General features: G+C 51.0%; 1 protein-coding gene across 1 annotated transcript in view; it reads left to right on the top strand.

The window, feature by feature from the left end:
• The first annotated feature begins 6011 nt into the window (after positions 1–6011).
• Positions 6012–14661, top strand: part of NACC2 (NACC family member 2) — a 49847-nt gene continuing 41197 nt past the window's right edge. The window contains exon 1 of the mRNA XM_058818394.1: positions 6012–6179. The gene's annotated coding sequence lies outside the window, so the exon portion shown is untranslated. The remainder of the gene's footprint in view (positions 6180–14661) is intronic.

Raw genomic sequence — 14661 nt, 5'->3', positions numbered from 1 at the left:
TCAGGCTCTGACAGCGCTGACTCGCTGCATCAGTCACATCACAGACACTTCAACCCAAAATACTCCTCTACAGAAAGGAAGGGGAAACACAGACCGATTATGCCAGTCTCATTTACATGCTCAGCTCGGAGGAATCAAACGCCTGACTCTGTCTCTGGCAGTTTCTCATCGTCACCTGCAGAGCACACACGTGGCCGCCTTCTCCCCTTTCCACCTGGCCACAGCGACCTGCCCTGCAAGGCTGACCTGAGCATCTCGATTTAAAGGCATCTTGCCCGGGAGCCTGAGCACCCACATCAGAAACAGTGAGGGGTGTAGGAGGGAGAGCCCGAGCACCATTTGCTGCCTCAGCAGTCAACTGAGTGGCCAGCTTTAAATGTATTACAATTAAAAAGTGGTGGTTGATCATTTTCTCTGATCAAAAAAGCGATCAGAGAAATGAGCCACACTCTGTGAGAGTCTGCAGGGAGTTTGGGCTGAGATACATCCTGGGGTGTTGCTTCATGTCCCCAAATCCCCCAGGCTGGTGCCTCCACATTACAGAGTTGCCCAGAGAGCAGCTTTACCTCTCTGCCAGACCCAATTTTCCAAACTCTTTGGAGCAATCCCTGACTCCAGTGCAAAGCTGCAGCAGGAGTGAGTCCCTCAGCGCTGCCCCAGGGCTCCTGGATCCAGCACTGAGGGGATGTCTGCTCCCACAGCCAATGCCAGAGCGTTCACATGGGGAGCAGAAACCACGGGCAGAGCCCAGACAGGGAGCAGGCAGCCAGAGCAAGGCTGGTGGTGTGCTGTGAATTGCGCCAGCTCGGCTTAAATACCATTTCTGAGCTTCAGAGGCAATTAAATGTCAGCATCATTTACCAGACGAGGCTCCATCCACCAGCACGTGGAGTCTTTAAGATGAAAGCAGATACTTTTATGGAAATTTATTTTAATGCTGCTCCTGGGAGCACGGTCTGTGTCCAGGGAGGTCAGAGGCTCCCAGGCCTGCAGCTCAGGCTGTGAGCACCTGCCACCAATTAACACAGGCAGAAAATCCTCCCAGGGCTGGGCTCTCTCCTCTCCCACTTGCACAGGCACCACAGCATTATATAATAAATAATTACTAAAACAGGCCAATGATACATGATTTTCTGTTGTTGTCCTGCTCTCACCTCGGGGGACCCAGCTGGAAACAAGCAGTGCCTTGAGCTTCTGGAGCAATTCCCCAGCAGGATCTGAAGGATTTCTCTATTTACTAACAAGCAAAGCCTTTTTACACACAGCCTTGTGCCAGTTTGGGCAGGACAATGCAGCTGCCTCAGAGACATCTCATTTCTGTTTGTTTTAACTTATTCCTAATCATTTTAATGTAAACCAAATAAGCCTGGCTGGAGTCAAAGCAATCCACATCTGCACCGTGTCAGCTGCGTGGCACAGGGCGATGCTTGAGCTTGTGTAGAGGCTTCATGTGAAGAATTCAGAGATTTATTAATGGTATTCATAAAAAATAACAATTTAACTTCACCCCATCCCTGGAAGTGTCCAGTGCCAGGCTTGGAGCAGCCTGGGATGGGGGAAGGTGTCCCTGCCTTGGATTGGGGTGGTTTTTAAGGTCCCTTCCAAACCATTCTGGGATTCCAGGAACATCTGGGTCCATCCCATCACCCCAGGGGTGACTCCATGGTGCTGGTGATGGGGGAAAGCCCTGCCCAGAGCAGGGGGGTGGCAGAGGCTGCCTGCAGAGCTTCCCTGTGCTGGCTGACATCAGGAGCTGGAGGATGGAGGGCTGGGAGAGCTGGAGCCGTCACACCCCTCTCAGAGCTGGGAAGGAGAAAATGACAGAGCTGAACAGCCACCAAAGACAACAAACAAAGGCTTTCATGGCTAAGGAGTCATCCCCTGGGTGCTGTGGCTTTGGCTGAACAGAGATTTCAGGGGCTTGTCCCAAAATGTGGTGTTAGCACCTCATCCCTTGTCCCATGTGTGGCACTGGAGGCTGTGGGGGACGTTCACTGTCCCAGGTGCAGTGGCAATGGCTCTTGTCACCAGAGACCCCTCAGGGTCACAGCCAGGTCCGGAGAGCCCAAACACCATCAAAATGCCAATTCTGAGCCTCCCAGGGGAGCTCTGGGGGCTGACATGGAAACATTGCTGGGCTGGAATGAGACCCCCCGTGACCCAGGAGAGATTTACTGCAGCAGGGTTGGAGCTTTCCCAGTGAAATCCACCCCAGGCAGCTCCTGATGGGAGCACAGAGAAATCCTGCAGCTGGAGGAGATGGAGACACCACAGCAGGGGAGGCAGGGCACCAAACCTCTAATGTCCATTTTCCAGGGGGAAAGGTGGTGTAAGAGCTGCCTTCAGCCCTGATTTGAGCTTTGTGGCTGACCTGGAGGGTCCCTGCTCTCAGTGCCAGAGCCTCTGCCCTGCTGGTTGCCACAATTCCCCACAGAACCAGCTCTCCCCTCACTCATGGTGCTGTTTGGTTTTAAATATTGTCTCTGTTCCTGCAGGAGGGAGCACCACAAGCAGAACTCATCACCTGGCAAAGTTCACTGGGCTGCTGTGAGCACAGAGGAAAAGGCAGATCCCTCTGGCATGAGGTGAAGCACAGAATGGAGGGTTCTGATACGTTTAATTTTGCTGCTTGCCACCATTCTGGGTGTGATGCTGACCCCTGTAACAGAGCCCTGTGTCCTCTCCTCCCTCCATGAATATCAATTGGGCTAACTGGGCCATCCCAGGGAAGCTTTCTGGAGATCCTCTCCACCTTCCTCAAGGCCTTGCAGCTCACAGCCCAGCACAAATATTGGTCACACCTTGGGCTGGGGACCTAAAACTTATTCTACCTACAAAGCAAACTGCAAAAATCCTTCCTAATGTGGCAGTTGAGGTCCTCTGAAGGAGTGCTGCAGGATAAGGAGTCTCCGGAATTTTTGCAGGTCTTGCAGCACCTGCTCAGGGTGATCCCAGCACCACAAAGTGCTGGGAATCACTCCAGGGGCATTCCCACCCCAGCACCTCGGGGGCAGGAAGATTAGAAAGACCTTTTTGCTTTCCAGAGTTTGCTGGAAAGTCACGTCCCTGCACAAAATAAATCAGAGATTGGTGCAGCGATTGCTGCTTTGACATGGGCTGGTCCCCAGCCAGCCTGGCTCCCTCACCCAGAAATCCACCTGGAAATCAAGCTATAAAGTTTATTTTAGCCACCTGCAGTGGCCTTAGAGCCCAGAATTTGGAGAAGGAACAAAAATCCCTAAAGCTTTGCAGGGAACAGCGAAAGTTCAGCTGCAGGCAGAAGGGGTTAAAGGGACGTGGGATGCTGCAGGATTGTTTCTTCTGCATCACTAAACCACTGTTCAGATGGAAAAAAAAATAAAAAAGTTAGCTGTTCTCCTGCAAGAATGTAAATGTTGGGTATTTTATCAAGTGATTTCTTCAGCCCTCAAGCCATTCTTCAATTTGAAATGCTAGATTGAAAAAAACGCAGGCAAGAGAGAGAGAGAGAGAGAAAGAAAATATTTCCGCAGCCCAGGAACACTTTGCAGACATTATGGAAAATGTTGCCTGGTTTGTTTCCTCTACTCACTGAACCAATCTTTCGCATTAAAATCAGCAGAGTAGTAAATAAACATGTTTTCTCTAGCCCCGGAGCCATTCTGAGACATCAAATGGTACTTAAGAAATGTTTCTTTCTCCATCACAGAACATTTTTAAAATGTCCATGGCTGAAGGGAGGGAGATGCTCCTGCTCTGGAGCATTAAGGGCTCTGCTGCCTCTGCAAGCTGGGGAGGCCCTGGGCGAGCCTCAGAGCTCAGAGCTCCTCTCCTGTTGGAGCACTGCAGGAGGAACTGGAGTTTTCCAGCTCTGCATCTCCCTGCGGATGTCTCTGGATTTCCTGAGCCCCTCAGGGATGTGCTGGGTGCTCCCAAACCCCAAATCCCTGCACTGAGCTGCTCAGTGCAGCACCTTGGGGCCACAGGGGCGCCCTGAGCCGTGTCCCCGCGTCCCGTGTGACACAGGGATGCTCTGATGTGGCTGTGGGGCTCAGTGGGGGGACAGGGGACAGTGCTGTCACCCCATAGAAGTGCTGTGCCCCACAAGGTGCTTTGGGGCATCTCTTGGGCCAGGGAACTTCTTGCAGGAGATATTTCTCATATTCCACCTCTCCCTGTGCCAGGTGGCTCCAATCCCTTTCCAGGGACACTTGCAGGGGTCCAGGGGCAGCCACAGCTGCTCTGGGCATCCCCACCCTCCCAGGGAAGGATTTCTTCCCAAAATCCCACCCAACCCTGCCCTCCCTCAGCCGGAACCATTCCCCCTTTTCCTGCCACCCCTTCCTGACGAGCTGATGTGGAGATGCTGCAATGGAAACCAAGGAAGAGGAGCTGGGCTCTCGCACTGCTCTGCTCAGAATGCAGTTGGGGACATATTTCTCATGCATCATTTCTAAAAAAAAACCCCGAATTTATCTTGAGCAGAAAAGCAAAATGTGTTTGTCCTGACCTGACACTGTTTTTTTAAAGTGTCAAGTGCTAATGAAATTCCTCAGCCTTGAGCAGTTCTAGGCATTCAATGCTGATTTTTAAAATATGGGGATATTTTGCCGCAGATTTTGAGGCAGCCTCGAAATGATGAATGTTGGTGAGAGTGAGAGGAGAGAAACTTCCAGATCCAGAGAAGTTCTGACATAATCTCGCATGCAAAGCAGACAGCAAGAGGCTCCTGCTTTAAAGAGGTTTTTTGTTACTCCTTTGAAATTCCTTTAGCAGACGTAGGGCCAACGCTGCACACTTTCATCATGCAAATTTGCTGATTTTAATATTTTGGGCTTAGGGAGGCAACAAAGCAAAAGGACTTTTTAAAATTTTTTAGGCTGTAGGATGAAATTTGGAATGGAAATGTGCCCACAAGGCTCGAGCAGTCCCACCTCAGATCACTCTGCTTTTTGTGATGCTTGAGAGGCTTTTTCTGCAGGAGGAGGGTACGGAAAAGGGGCAGCCCTGGAGCTGGGGGTCAGCACAGGGCACCTCCCTGTGACATCCAGTCTGGGCTGGGATAAACACCAAAACTGGGGATGGAAGCTCATTATATAGTGAAACAATTAAGGTAGTAAGTGTAATTATAACTAACTAACTAAATAACTAACTAACTAAATAAATAAATAAATAACAGGAATGAGATTAAATGAAAAATATATTAAATGAAGCGAAAAATAAAAAAGAAAAAATAAATTATCAGGTAAAAGAAAATAAATTAAAAGGAAATTAGGAAGGAAATAATGAAATTAATTAAAAAGAAAAATTAAAGTAAATAAAATATAAACGGACAAAATAAATGGAATTTAAAAAGTGAAAGAGGAAGAGGAAATTAAAAATATAAACAGCAAAAAAAAAAAAATATAAAATAAAAAAAGGGCTAAAATGAGATGAAATATTAAGCGAGAATAAAATAAAATAAAAACAAAATAGACTAAAGTGAAAACAAAATAGACTAAAGTAAAAACAAAATAGACTAAAAATAAAAATAAAATAGACAAAAAATAAAATAAAAATAAACAATAAAATTTTAAAAATAGAATAGAATAAAATAGAATAGACAAATAGAATAGGATAAAATATAAAATTTTAAAAAATAAAAAATAATATTAAAATAGAATAGAATAAAATAAAAAATAAAATAATATCAAAATGGAATAGAATAGGATAAAATAAAAATAGAATGGAATAAAATAAAATAAAATAAAAATAGAATGGAATAAAATAAAATAAAATAAAATAAAATAAAATAAAATAAAATAAAATAAAATAAAATAAAATAAAACAAAGTAGAACACTGGGAGCCGCGGGCAGCAGCCCGAGCCCCGCGGTTCCCGCCCCGCTCCGGGCCGTGCCCGCCCCTCCCGGGCCCGGGGCCGGGGGTTCGGCCCGGGGGGGTCGCGGTGTCCGCGCCGGTGCCGCCCCCCGCGGCTCCTCCCGGGCCGGTGCCGCCCCCCGCCCGCCCCCGCCCCGCGGGCGGCCCTGGCGCGGAGCCGCTGCCGGTGCCGGTCCCGCCGGGCCGGTCTGTGCGGCGGCTGCCGGCGCTGCTGGGCGAGGTCAGGGAAAGTCCATGTGAGGAGCGGCTGGAATCACTTCCTGCCGCCGCCCGGCCCCGCCGCGTCAGGCCCAGGGCAGCCTCGGGGGCCGGCGCCCCGCAGGTGAGCGCAGCCCCGGGACCCCGGACCGGCCCCGACCCCCGGCCCGGCCCCGGCCCCGGCCCCGGCAGCGCCCGGGGCAGCGCCGAGCCCGCATCGCCCCCGGGCCGGGCTGTGCCGTGCCGGGCTGGGCTATGCCGGGCTGGGCTGGGCTGGGGACGCGCACATCGCGCCCTTTACCCGCGGGTCCCGGGGGTCCCGGCCGGGGGAGCGGGAGGGGAAGGGCAGGGCAGGGCAGGGGGGACCGGCCGGGCTGTACCCCCGGTACCCCCGCGGGAAGCGCGGTTCGGGGTTCCTGGCGGTCCTGCGGCAATGCGGGCTTGGGCTGTGCGGGAACCCCCTCGGGGGCTGCGGGTTAGGGGTGAATGCAGCCGCAGGCTCGGACTTCGGCTCGCAGGGGAGGGGAACGCTGCGAAACGGGAGAGACTGCAATCCAAAACCCGGCCGAACCCCGAGACTGGGGTCTGGGGATGGACCCCGAGCCGTGGGGGCTCAGGGGGTCCCCTCGCACGGGTGGGATGTGCCCCACGGCAGGGGGACCCCTCTGCCGGTGTGCGGGAGCGGGGCCGGAGCGCTCCGTGCCCGCCGCAGCCCTGCTGTAGTTACAGCGCTCAAGGACTTCTGCAAACATCTCCCCTGCCCTAGGAGAAGCCAGCGGTACATCGCGTGCTGCTCCGCCGGCCCGGCCGACGGCGAAGTGCACGATCACTTCCAGCCAAGTCTCCATTACCCGCCGGCTCATTAATTTGAATATTCTTTTTTTTTTTTTTTTTTTTTTTTTTTTTTTTTTTTTTTTTCCCTCTCTCTTCCCCTCTCTCCCCCCTCCTCCTTTCCGGAGGCATTTGCGAAGCTTGTGGGCAGCTTGATGTGCTCGCTGCCTGCCAAGTGTTTGCCTCTCGCCCTGCGTAATTGAGGGGCTGGCGTGCCGGCTCACCTTCTCCAGCTGAAATATTAAACAGCAGGAGAAGCTGGGATCGGTAAACAAAGCGGGATGATTGCTGCTGCTGCTGCTGCTGCTCCGTGGGGACGCTGCCCCTGGGGTCCTGGGCAGAGCAGAGCTGCTCCAAACTGCAGCATCCCAGCACGCCTCCCCCCCAAACCTCCTGCCAGATTCACAGCCTGCTCTGAAATTCTGAAAGCTTTTAACTAAAAAAGAGCAAAGCTGAGCTGTTCCTCAGCAGCTGACTTGCTGTGGCTTGCCCAGCTGAGGACAGCAAGGCTGTGACCCCAAGGTGAGGATGATGGGGGTGATAATGCTTGGATTTGAAGTAAGTGGCAAGTAGAAAAAAAATTAGGGATCTCATCCCTCCTGAGAGTAAATGTCCTTCTGTGGCTGTAACTGCTGTGTTTTGGGGTTTTTCCTCCTGCAGAGGCCTTTTAATTAAGGCTTCACTGGGTAAAAGCTGTCCTATTGGGACAGAGCAGGGTGGGGATGGATTTCTGAAACTTTAAATTTGTCAAAAAAAATCTCTCCCAAGGCGGCTGGAATTACAGAGAGCGGAGTAAAGCCAGGCATCAGGGCAGGAGCAGGGGTCCCACGGGGGCCAGAGGGTGGCCTGTGAGTTTGTTGGGCTGTGGCTGTGCAGGGCAGTGCTCCAGTGCTCCCAAAATGTTTTCCAGGGCTCCCCAAGCTTTTCCCAGAGCCCCCCTCTGTTGTGAGAGATGGATGCCATTAGCCAGGATGCGTGTGCTGATGCTGGATCACTTTGGAGGTGATATTTTTGGAGCCCTCTGGCAATATAAAAGCCTTTTAGCTCCCCCAGCCATGACTGTGCTTTCCTAAGGGAGCCTGCTGGAACTGGAGGCAGATTTTGGCTCCTCTTGGCTGGTGCCAGTGACAGGGCAGCATCCCCACGCTCGACGGGGACACGGAACATCCTCACTGCTTGTAAGTCCAGGAAAGGAAAATTCCCTTCTCCTTGAACTTGAGCCTGGCTGGAGCGTCCAGGTGAGTCCCTTGGGCTGGGCTCTGGCTCAGATCCCAGCTGGAGGTGTCAGGAGGAGCGAGGCCAGGGGAGAAACACCAGCAGAGCTCCTGCCAGGGCCTGATCCACCCGGGGAGATCAGGGCTGGCTTGGGAGGAACCTCCAGACTGTGCTTTCCTGGCTGGGGACGTAGCCCAGCTCACCTTGGAATGGAAATATTTATTTCAGGCTGTTGCACAGCCCCTGGTCCTGCCCAGCCTCCTGGAGGGCTGTGGGGTGGGCAGGGATGGGGTCAGAGCTGGCTCTGGGGTGACAGGGATTGGGGACAAACACCATGGAACAACCCGGGAAACAGTGCTGGGACTCAGCTTTGCTCTGTGTTTAAAAATACTCTGACAAAATGGGGTTAGAAGGAGGGTTCAGCCATGGCTTTTGAGTTTTTCCAGGTTTTCTGAGCCAGCAGCTTTTCAGGTGGGGAAATAGGGTGGGATGTGCTGGGCCAAAGGGAACTGCTCCAAGACAGCTCCAGGGATGTGGGGAGCGTGGGGGGCTGCCCTTGAGTGGCTTTTCCCCCCTTATCTCTTTTCTAACCTTTGAGTTTACTTGAATGCAATGAAAGAAATAAAACCCAGGCATGCAGCTGGAGGAAATTAAAGGGAATTGTGAGCTCCCTGCCATACCTAATGGCCAGAGCGAGCATCGAGCATCGGATCTTGCTGCAATTAGGCTTCAAATCGAGCTGAGCCTGGGCTTGGCATCCAAAGAACAGAGCAGCTTCCCAGCCCATTTATTCCTCATCCAGGGAAGTGGCAGCACATCCCGTGGCCCTCAGCACCCACTGGGATGGGCACACCTACAGGAGGGCGTGTGGGGTTTTTGTTATTTTATTCAATCAAGCCTGTAGAGCAATTGAGAAATAGGTGAAGCGTGCTTAAAAGAGGGTGAGGCTGTTGGTTTTCTCTACCTGACTTTATTTGCGGAGTGACAGGAATTTTGACAGGCTTTGTGTCTTTTTTAGCAAATCAAGTGTCATGCCAGGTTTGCCTGTGGATGAGATCATTTGCAAAATATGTTTCCCAGCTTGCTTCAGGCATAATTCATTGTGTCAACTGCAATTGCTCATTTGCTAGGAACTGTGATTCATTAGTGGTTTATTTTTTGTTGGGGTTTTTGTTTTTGTTTTTTTTTTTTAAGTTCAACTCGTTTGTGAGCAAATGTTTGGCGGCAGAACAGGCATCTGAAAAAAAAAATAAAATTAAATCTTAGCAGAATTTGTGGCTACAAAGAATGCTGTGAAGGGAAAACTTGCTAAAATGCTGTGTTCCAGGGGAGGGAGAGGCAATCCCAGGCGAGCTCCCCGGGCAGGATTGCACTGGGCTTTGTCATGTGGTTACTCCTAAATGGGGATGGAGGTAATAAAAATCAGAGTGCTGGGGACAGAGGATGGAGGCAGAGTGTGGAGCTTCCTTCCTCCCGCTCCCTGGGGAGGATCCCATGGATCCAGGGATGGGGGATGCTGGTGCTGTTGGGATGCTGGTGCTGAGAGCAGTTCTGTGGTAGCTGTGACCAGGACCCCCTGAAAGCTGCTGGCTGGATGGATAAAATGAAGATAAATTGCCCTTGGCACAGGTTTTGTGCTGTGTGTGTTCCCGGGGCTGCTCGCAGCCGGTGCAGTTTGGCCTCGGGCTTTTCAGAGGTCCTCACGTCAGACTTTTCGCAGAATTTTGCGTGTCAAGTACATTTTTTGGTGTTGCATTTCCTATGAAGACAAGTATTTCAGTGAGGTTTTTTTTCCCCTAGGTGGGTGGATGGGGAGGGGGGGGGGCAGGAATTGCAGCCACAAACTACCCAGCACTAACAGCCTATGTGGGCTGAATAAATTGATACACTTTTCACCAAAAGATTGAATTTATATTTTTTTTTTCATAAAACACCTAAGTGATTATGAAATGTACATTTAAGCATAACTAACTTGACAGCTTGTTTTTTTTTTTTTTCCCCCGTGCAACAATTCTCTATAAAACACTCTTAAATAAATGTTTTAGGGTTGGGTTTTTTGAGGATTTGCGCATTCTTTGTGGGTTTTGACTGATAAAAGGCTTTTTACAAGCCAGAAAAAATTGGGAAAGGGGGAGAGAGAGCACAGGAACGTGGTGAGTCTGCTGACTTGTGGCGCGCCGGCGCCGTGCCCAGGCCCTGCCAGTTTGCTGCGAGCCCGGTGCCAGCAGCCAAGGGCAGCAGAGCGTGAGCTCGGGGAGGTGGCTCCATCACAGTGACCATATATAGGCACTGGGACAAGATTAAACCCTTCACCTCCCTGGTGTCATCCCCAGGGCCGTGGAGCCGTGAGCAGGATCTGTGCATCACTCACGAGAAAATTCCTTTTTTCCCTCTGGGCGGCGATCAGGGCTGCTCTGGATGGATGGGCAGGGGGACAAACAGGTGTTTCTCATCCTGGGGGCTGGGTTTCAGCAGCACAGCCCGTGCAGGGGGCTGGGGTGGGGATGCAGGAGGGTCCTGGCTCTGCTCCACGCAGCATTCCTGCCGTGGTACCCACTGGGAAGCATATGGCAGCCTGGGATAAATATATACATTTTGTGTGGGGGGACATGTTTTACATGCCAGTTCTCCCTGTCATAGGACAAACATTTACGCTTGGATTATAGGAAGCATTAGGGAAGCAGGAGAGAACATCAAGGCTTGCAGGGAGGCTGGGCAGTGGTGGCAAAGGGGTGATGGTGTTTTGGCCCTCCTGAGCTTTGTGGGGTTGTGCTGCACAGAGGTGAAATGAGAGGCATCAACAAAGGGCTGGTGTTTCGTGGTGTGCCGTGCAGAAGGCAGTGGCCACGTGCCCAAAGGAGATGGGAGTGAGGGTTTATCCATTTGAAGGTGGATGAAAGGATTTGGTTTCCAAGGGAAGAGGCAGATGGGGCTTGCTGGGAGGATTCCAGTGGGATGCTCGAGCCTGGCTGCCCCGTGGGATTACAGACCCCTCCTGGCACAGGCTCTGCTCCATGGCTGAGATCCTGTGGGATGAAATCCCCACAAGCAGGAGTTACCTCTGTCCATAGCTGCCCCTTCACTAGAAACCTCCTTCAGCACCTCAGCAGCTGCAGAAACCTTAAAAGGTTTAAACCTGAGCAGGATATTGTGCATTTTGGTTATTGTGTTGTGGCTGGAGTCACATCCTCATGGCAAACCTAGGGATTATGATTTCCTCATGGGCATAAGGAGGCTTTGAATCCCTCTGACTGGATTTTCTCCCTTCTAAGAAGTTCTGATGGACTGGGAAGGAAAACTTTGTGGTTTTTGCATCACCCCTGCAGCTTGTGCAGGTGACAGAGCCGTATCTATCACTTATTTCTACAAACCAAAGTTGTTTAAAACTTCATCTGTCTGCTCCCCAATTATCTGCTCCTTCTGTGCCTCCATTTATCCATGCTAACATCATCAATACACGCCCATGCTTAATGAAACATTATTGCTAAGGTTTAATTGTCTTCTAATTAAGTAAAATAAAATTTTGCGCGGCGGTTGCAGCAGCATCTTTCCTGTCTGGGAATTCTGCTGTGGCTTGAGGAGCCTGAGCCCAGAGAGTGGTGACAGCCACAGCAGTGCCATTCCATGGAGAGGGACATGGACAGCAGCAGCATCCTCCCCTGATCCTGCTGCTCCTCTCTGTCACCCTGCTTAAATCTGATTAATTGCCAGCATTTATTTTTTTTTTTTATAAACTTCTGCATTTGGTAAAGCTGCTGGGGTTGTTGCTTTATGGTTCTTTTCATACAACTTGTAAGTGATTATGAAATGTACATTTAAGCGTAAGTAACTTGACAGGTTGTTGTTTTCTTCCCCCCTGAAAGATACAATGTGGGGTTGTGCTGAGCACCTGGGGAAAGGTGCCTCTGTTCAAAGGCAGGGCATGCAAGTGTAGGGCTGAATTTTTGACTCTTGTCTGAGCACAGTTTCTACTCTTAATGCATCATTAACATGGTTTTCTGCATTTCATTCAGTTCCCATTACAGCACTCAGTTCCGTCTGTTAATTTTGGTATGTTGATATTTTTGTTGTCAGCAGATTTTTTTTTTTTCTCTTTTCTTTCTTGAAGCATATAAAAACCATTAGTGTGAAAGAAGATTAAAAAGATACATTACAATTAAAATGTTAATGAAATCAGCATCATACAACTTTTGAAACCATTTAGGCATTAATCTTTCTTGGTCTCATGTCCATTAACTCGGGCGATTCTTATTCCACACTGACCCCTGCTGAGAGAGTCGTGCTATAATTGGATTTTAAGAACTGGGGGGAAGAAGAGCAGGGAGAGAGAGAAGCCTTGGAGAAAAGGGGAAGTTGGGAAGGTTGCCTTGGTGTCCATGGAAATGAAGCCAAAAGCCAAACCCAGCGCTGCTGCTCCATCACTCCCCAGTGCTGTGTCACACCTGGAAATGTGGGAATGTTGGGTCAGGGGCTGGGACAGAGCCCTGGGAAGCTCCAGAAGCTCCAGGCTGGGCTCCTGCTGGGCTCTGGCTGTCTCGGTGACCTTGGGCAGGACACGAGCACCAGGCTCAGCTTTGGTTGATCCCAGTGTAACGTGAGCAGGGCCAGGGCAGGATGGTGAGAGGCCTTTTTAAGGCCCTGGGAGGAAGGGAATGGCAGAGCAGCAAGGAATCGTTTGTCATTGTTGCTTCAGCTTTCCCCAGTTCCTCCCGAATAGTATTTCTGCATTTTAGCTGTTTGGGTTTGGTTTTGTTTTTTTTTTTTTAGAGGCTCTCTTTCAGCTTACACAATATTTGAATTGGGACCAGCCCCCCTCCCCAGGCGAAAGAGGAGGATTGACTAATTCACAGGCTGTGTGTAGTGAATCCAGCATCAGGAACATCAGGACTTCTTGAGTCACCACACATCTCCAGGATCTGTGCCATGGCTGCATCAGGGCCATGGGCTGTGCTCAGCCCCTCATCCAGAACACTCTGTGCTGCTCAGTCCCAGCCTTGCACACTCCTGGACGCCTTCTCCAGAGCTTTACACCTCCTGTGGGACGCTGGATCAATTGAAGGGCAGGTCCTTTAGGGAAGAGCAGTGTCCTTGCCAGCACGGGAAGGGTTTGGGGTTTTTGGGAGCGTGGCTGTGCTGCTGTCCAGGCAGTGATGCACCTCAGGACTGGCTGAGCTGCGGCTCAAGGGATGAGCACATCCCGCCCGGGGAGGAGTGGAGTGCCAGCCCAGCTTGTGTTTATGCTGCAAGCATGAACTTTTATTTAGATATTAAAAAAAAAAAAAAAAAAAAAAAAAAAAAAAAAAAAAAAAAAAGCTGAGCAGATTTGTGCAAGCCGCAGAGCTGCTGCCTCCCAGCAGGAGAACTCTGGGCTGGGGAGAGCAGAGCAGGAGAAATCTGAGTTGGGGAGAGGAGGAGAACTCTAGATGGAGAGAACACAGCAGGAGAACTTTGGGGACAGCAGAGCAGGAGAACTCTGAGTTGGGGAGAGGAGGAGAACTCTAGATGGAGAGAACACAGCAGGAGAACTTTGGGGACAACAGAGCAGGAGAACTCTGGGCTGGGGAGAGCAGAGCAGCAGAACTCTGGGCTGGGGAGAACAGGAGACCTCTGGGTTGAGGAGAGCAGAGCAGCAGAACCCTGGGATGGGGATAGTAGAGCAGAACTCTGGTTTGGGGAGAACAGAGCAGCAGAACCCTGCTTTGGGTTGAACATAGCAGCAGAGCTCTGGTTTGAGGTGAACAGAGCAGCAGAGCTCTGGGATGATAAGAGCAGAATTCTGGGCTGGGGAGAGCAGAGCAGCAAAACTCTGGGCTGGATTGAGCAGCAGAACTCTGGATTTGGGTGAACACAGCAGCAAAACCCTGGATTGGGGTGAGCACAGCAGCAGAACCCTGGATTGGGGTGAGCAGAGCAGCAGAACCCTGGATTGGGGTGAGCAGAGCAGCAGAACCCTGGATTGGGGTGAGCAGAGCAGCAGAACCCTGGATTGGGGTGAGCACAGCAGCAGAACCCTGGATTGGGGTGAGCACAGCAGCAGAACCCTGGATTGGGGTGAGCACAGCAGCAGAACCCTGGATTGGGGTGAGCACAGCAGCCCAGCTCTGGGCTGGCAGAGGCCTGGGGCTGGTTCCTGCCATGGGCACTGAGCTGTGCAGCACAGAGCTGCTGCTGGCACCTCATCACAGGGACCAGCCCTGGGCACCCCGGCTGGGCAAGGGCTTCTTGGAGCTCTGCAGTGCCTCTGCACACACAGCACAGCCTGGGCTTTAATTGTTTAGCTCCCTTTTTATGTGGGTAGGAAAAAAATATAATAATTTATGGCGGTGTTGTTTGGCTGTCGAGGCGTCGCGTGAATTTATAACTGGAGAGAATTGGGGATGGGGATCCAAAATTGTCAAATAATGGCAGGGATGGGGGAGCCATCCTTGTCCCAGCTCAGCTGGTCAGATGAACTGGGGGTGTATTCTGCACCTAGGGGGTGGTTTGTGCCTTTGGGTGAAACCAGCAGCATTTGTGACAACTAAGCTACATGTCCTTAGGGGAAGGGAAAGTTTAGGCTC

This window comes from Ammospiza caudacuta, chromosome 21 (genome assembly GCF_027887145.1).
Source record: "Ammospiza caudacuta isolate bAmmCau1 chromosome 21, bAmmCau1.pri, whole genome shotgun sequence".
Lineage (NCBI taxonomy): Eukaryota > Metazoa > Chordata > Aves > Passeriformes > Passerellidae > Ammospiza > Ammospiza caudacuta.
Note: the sequence above shows the minus strand (reverse complement) of the source record. Positions and strands in the feature narration are given on the sequence as shown.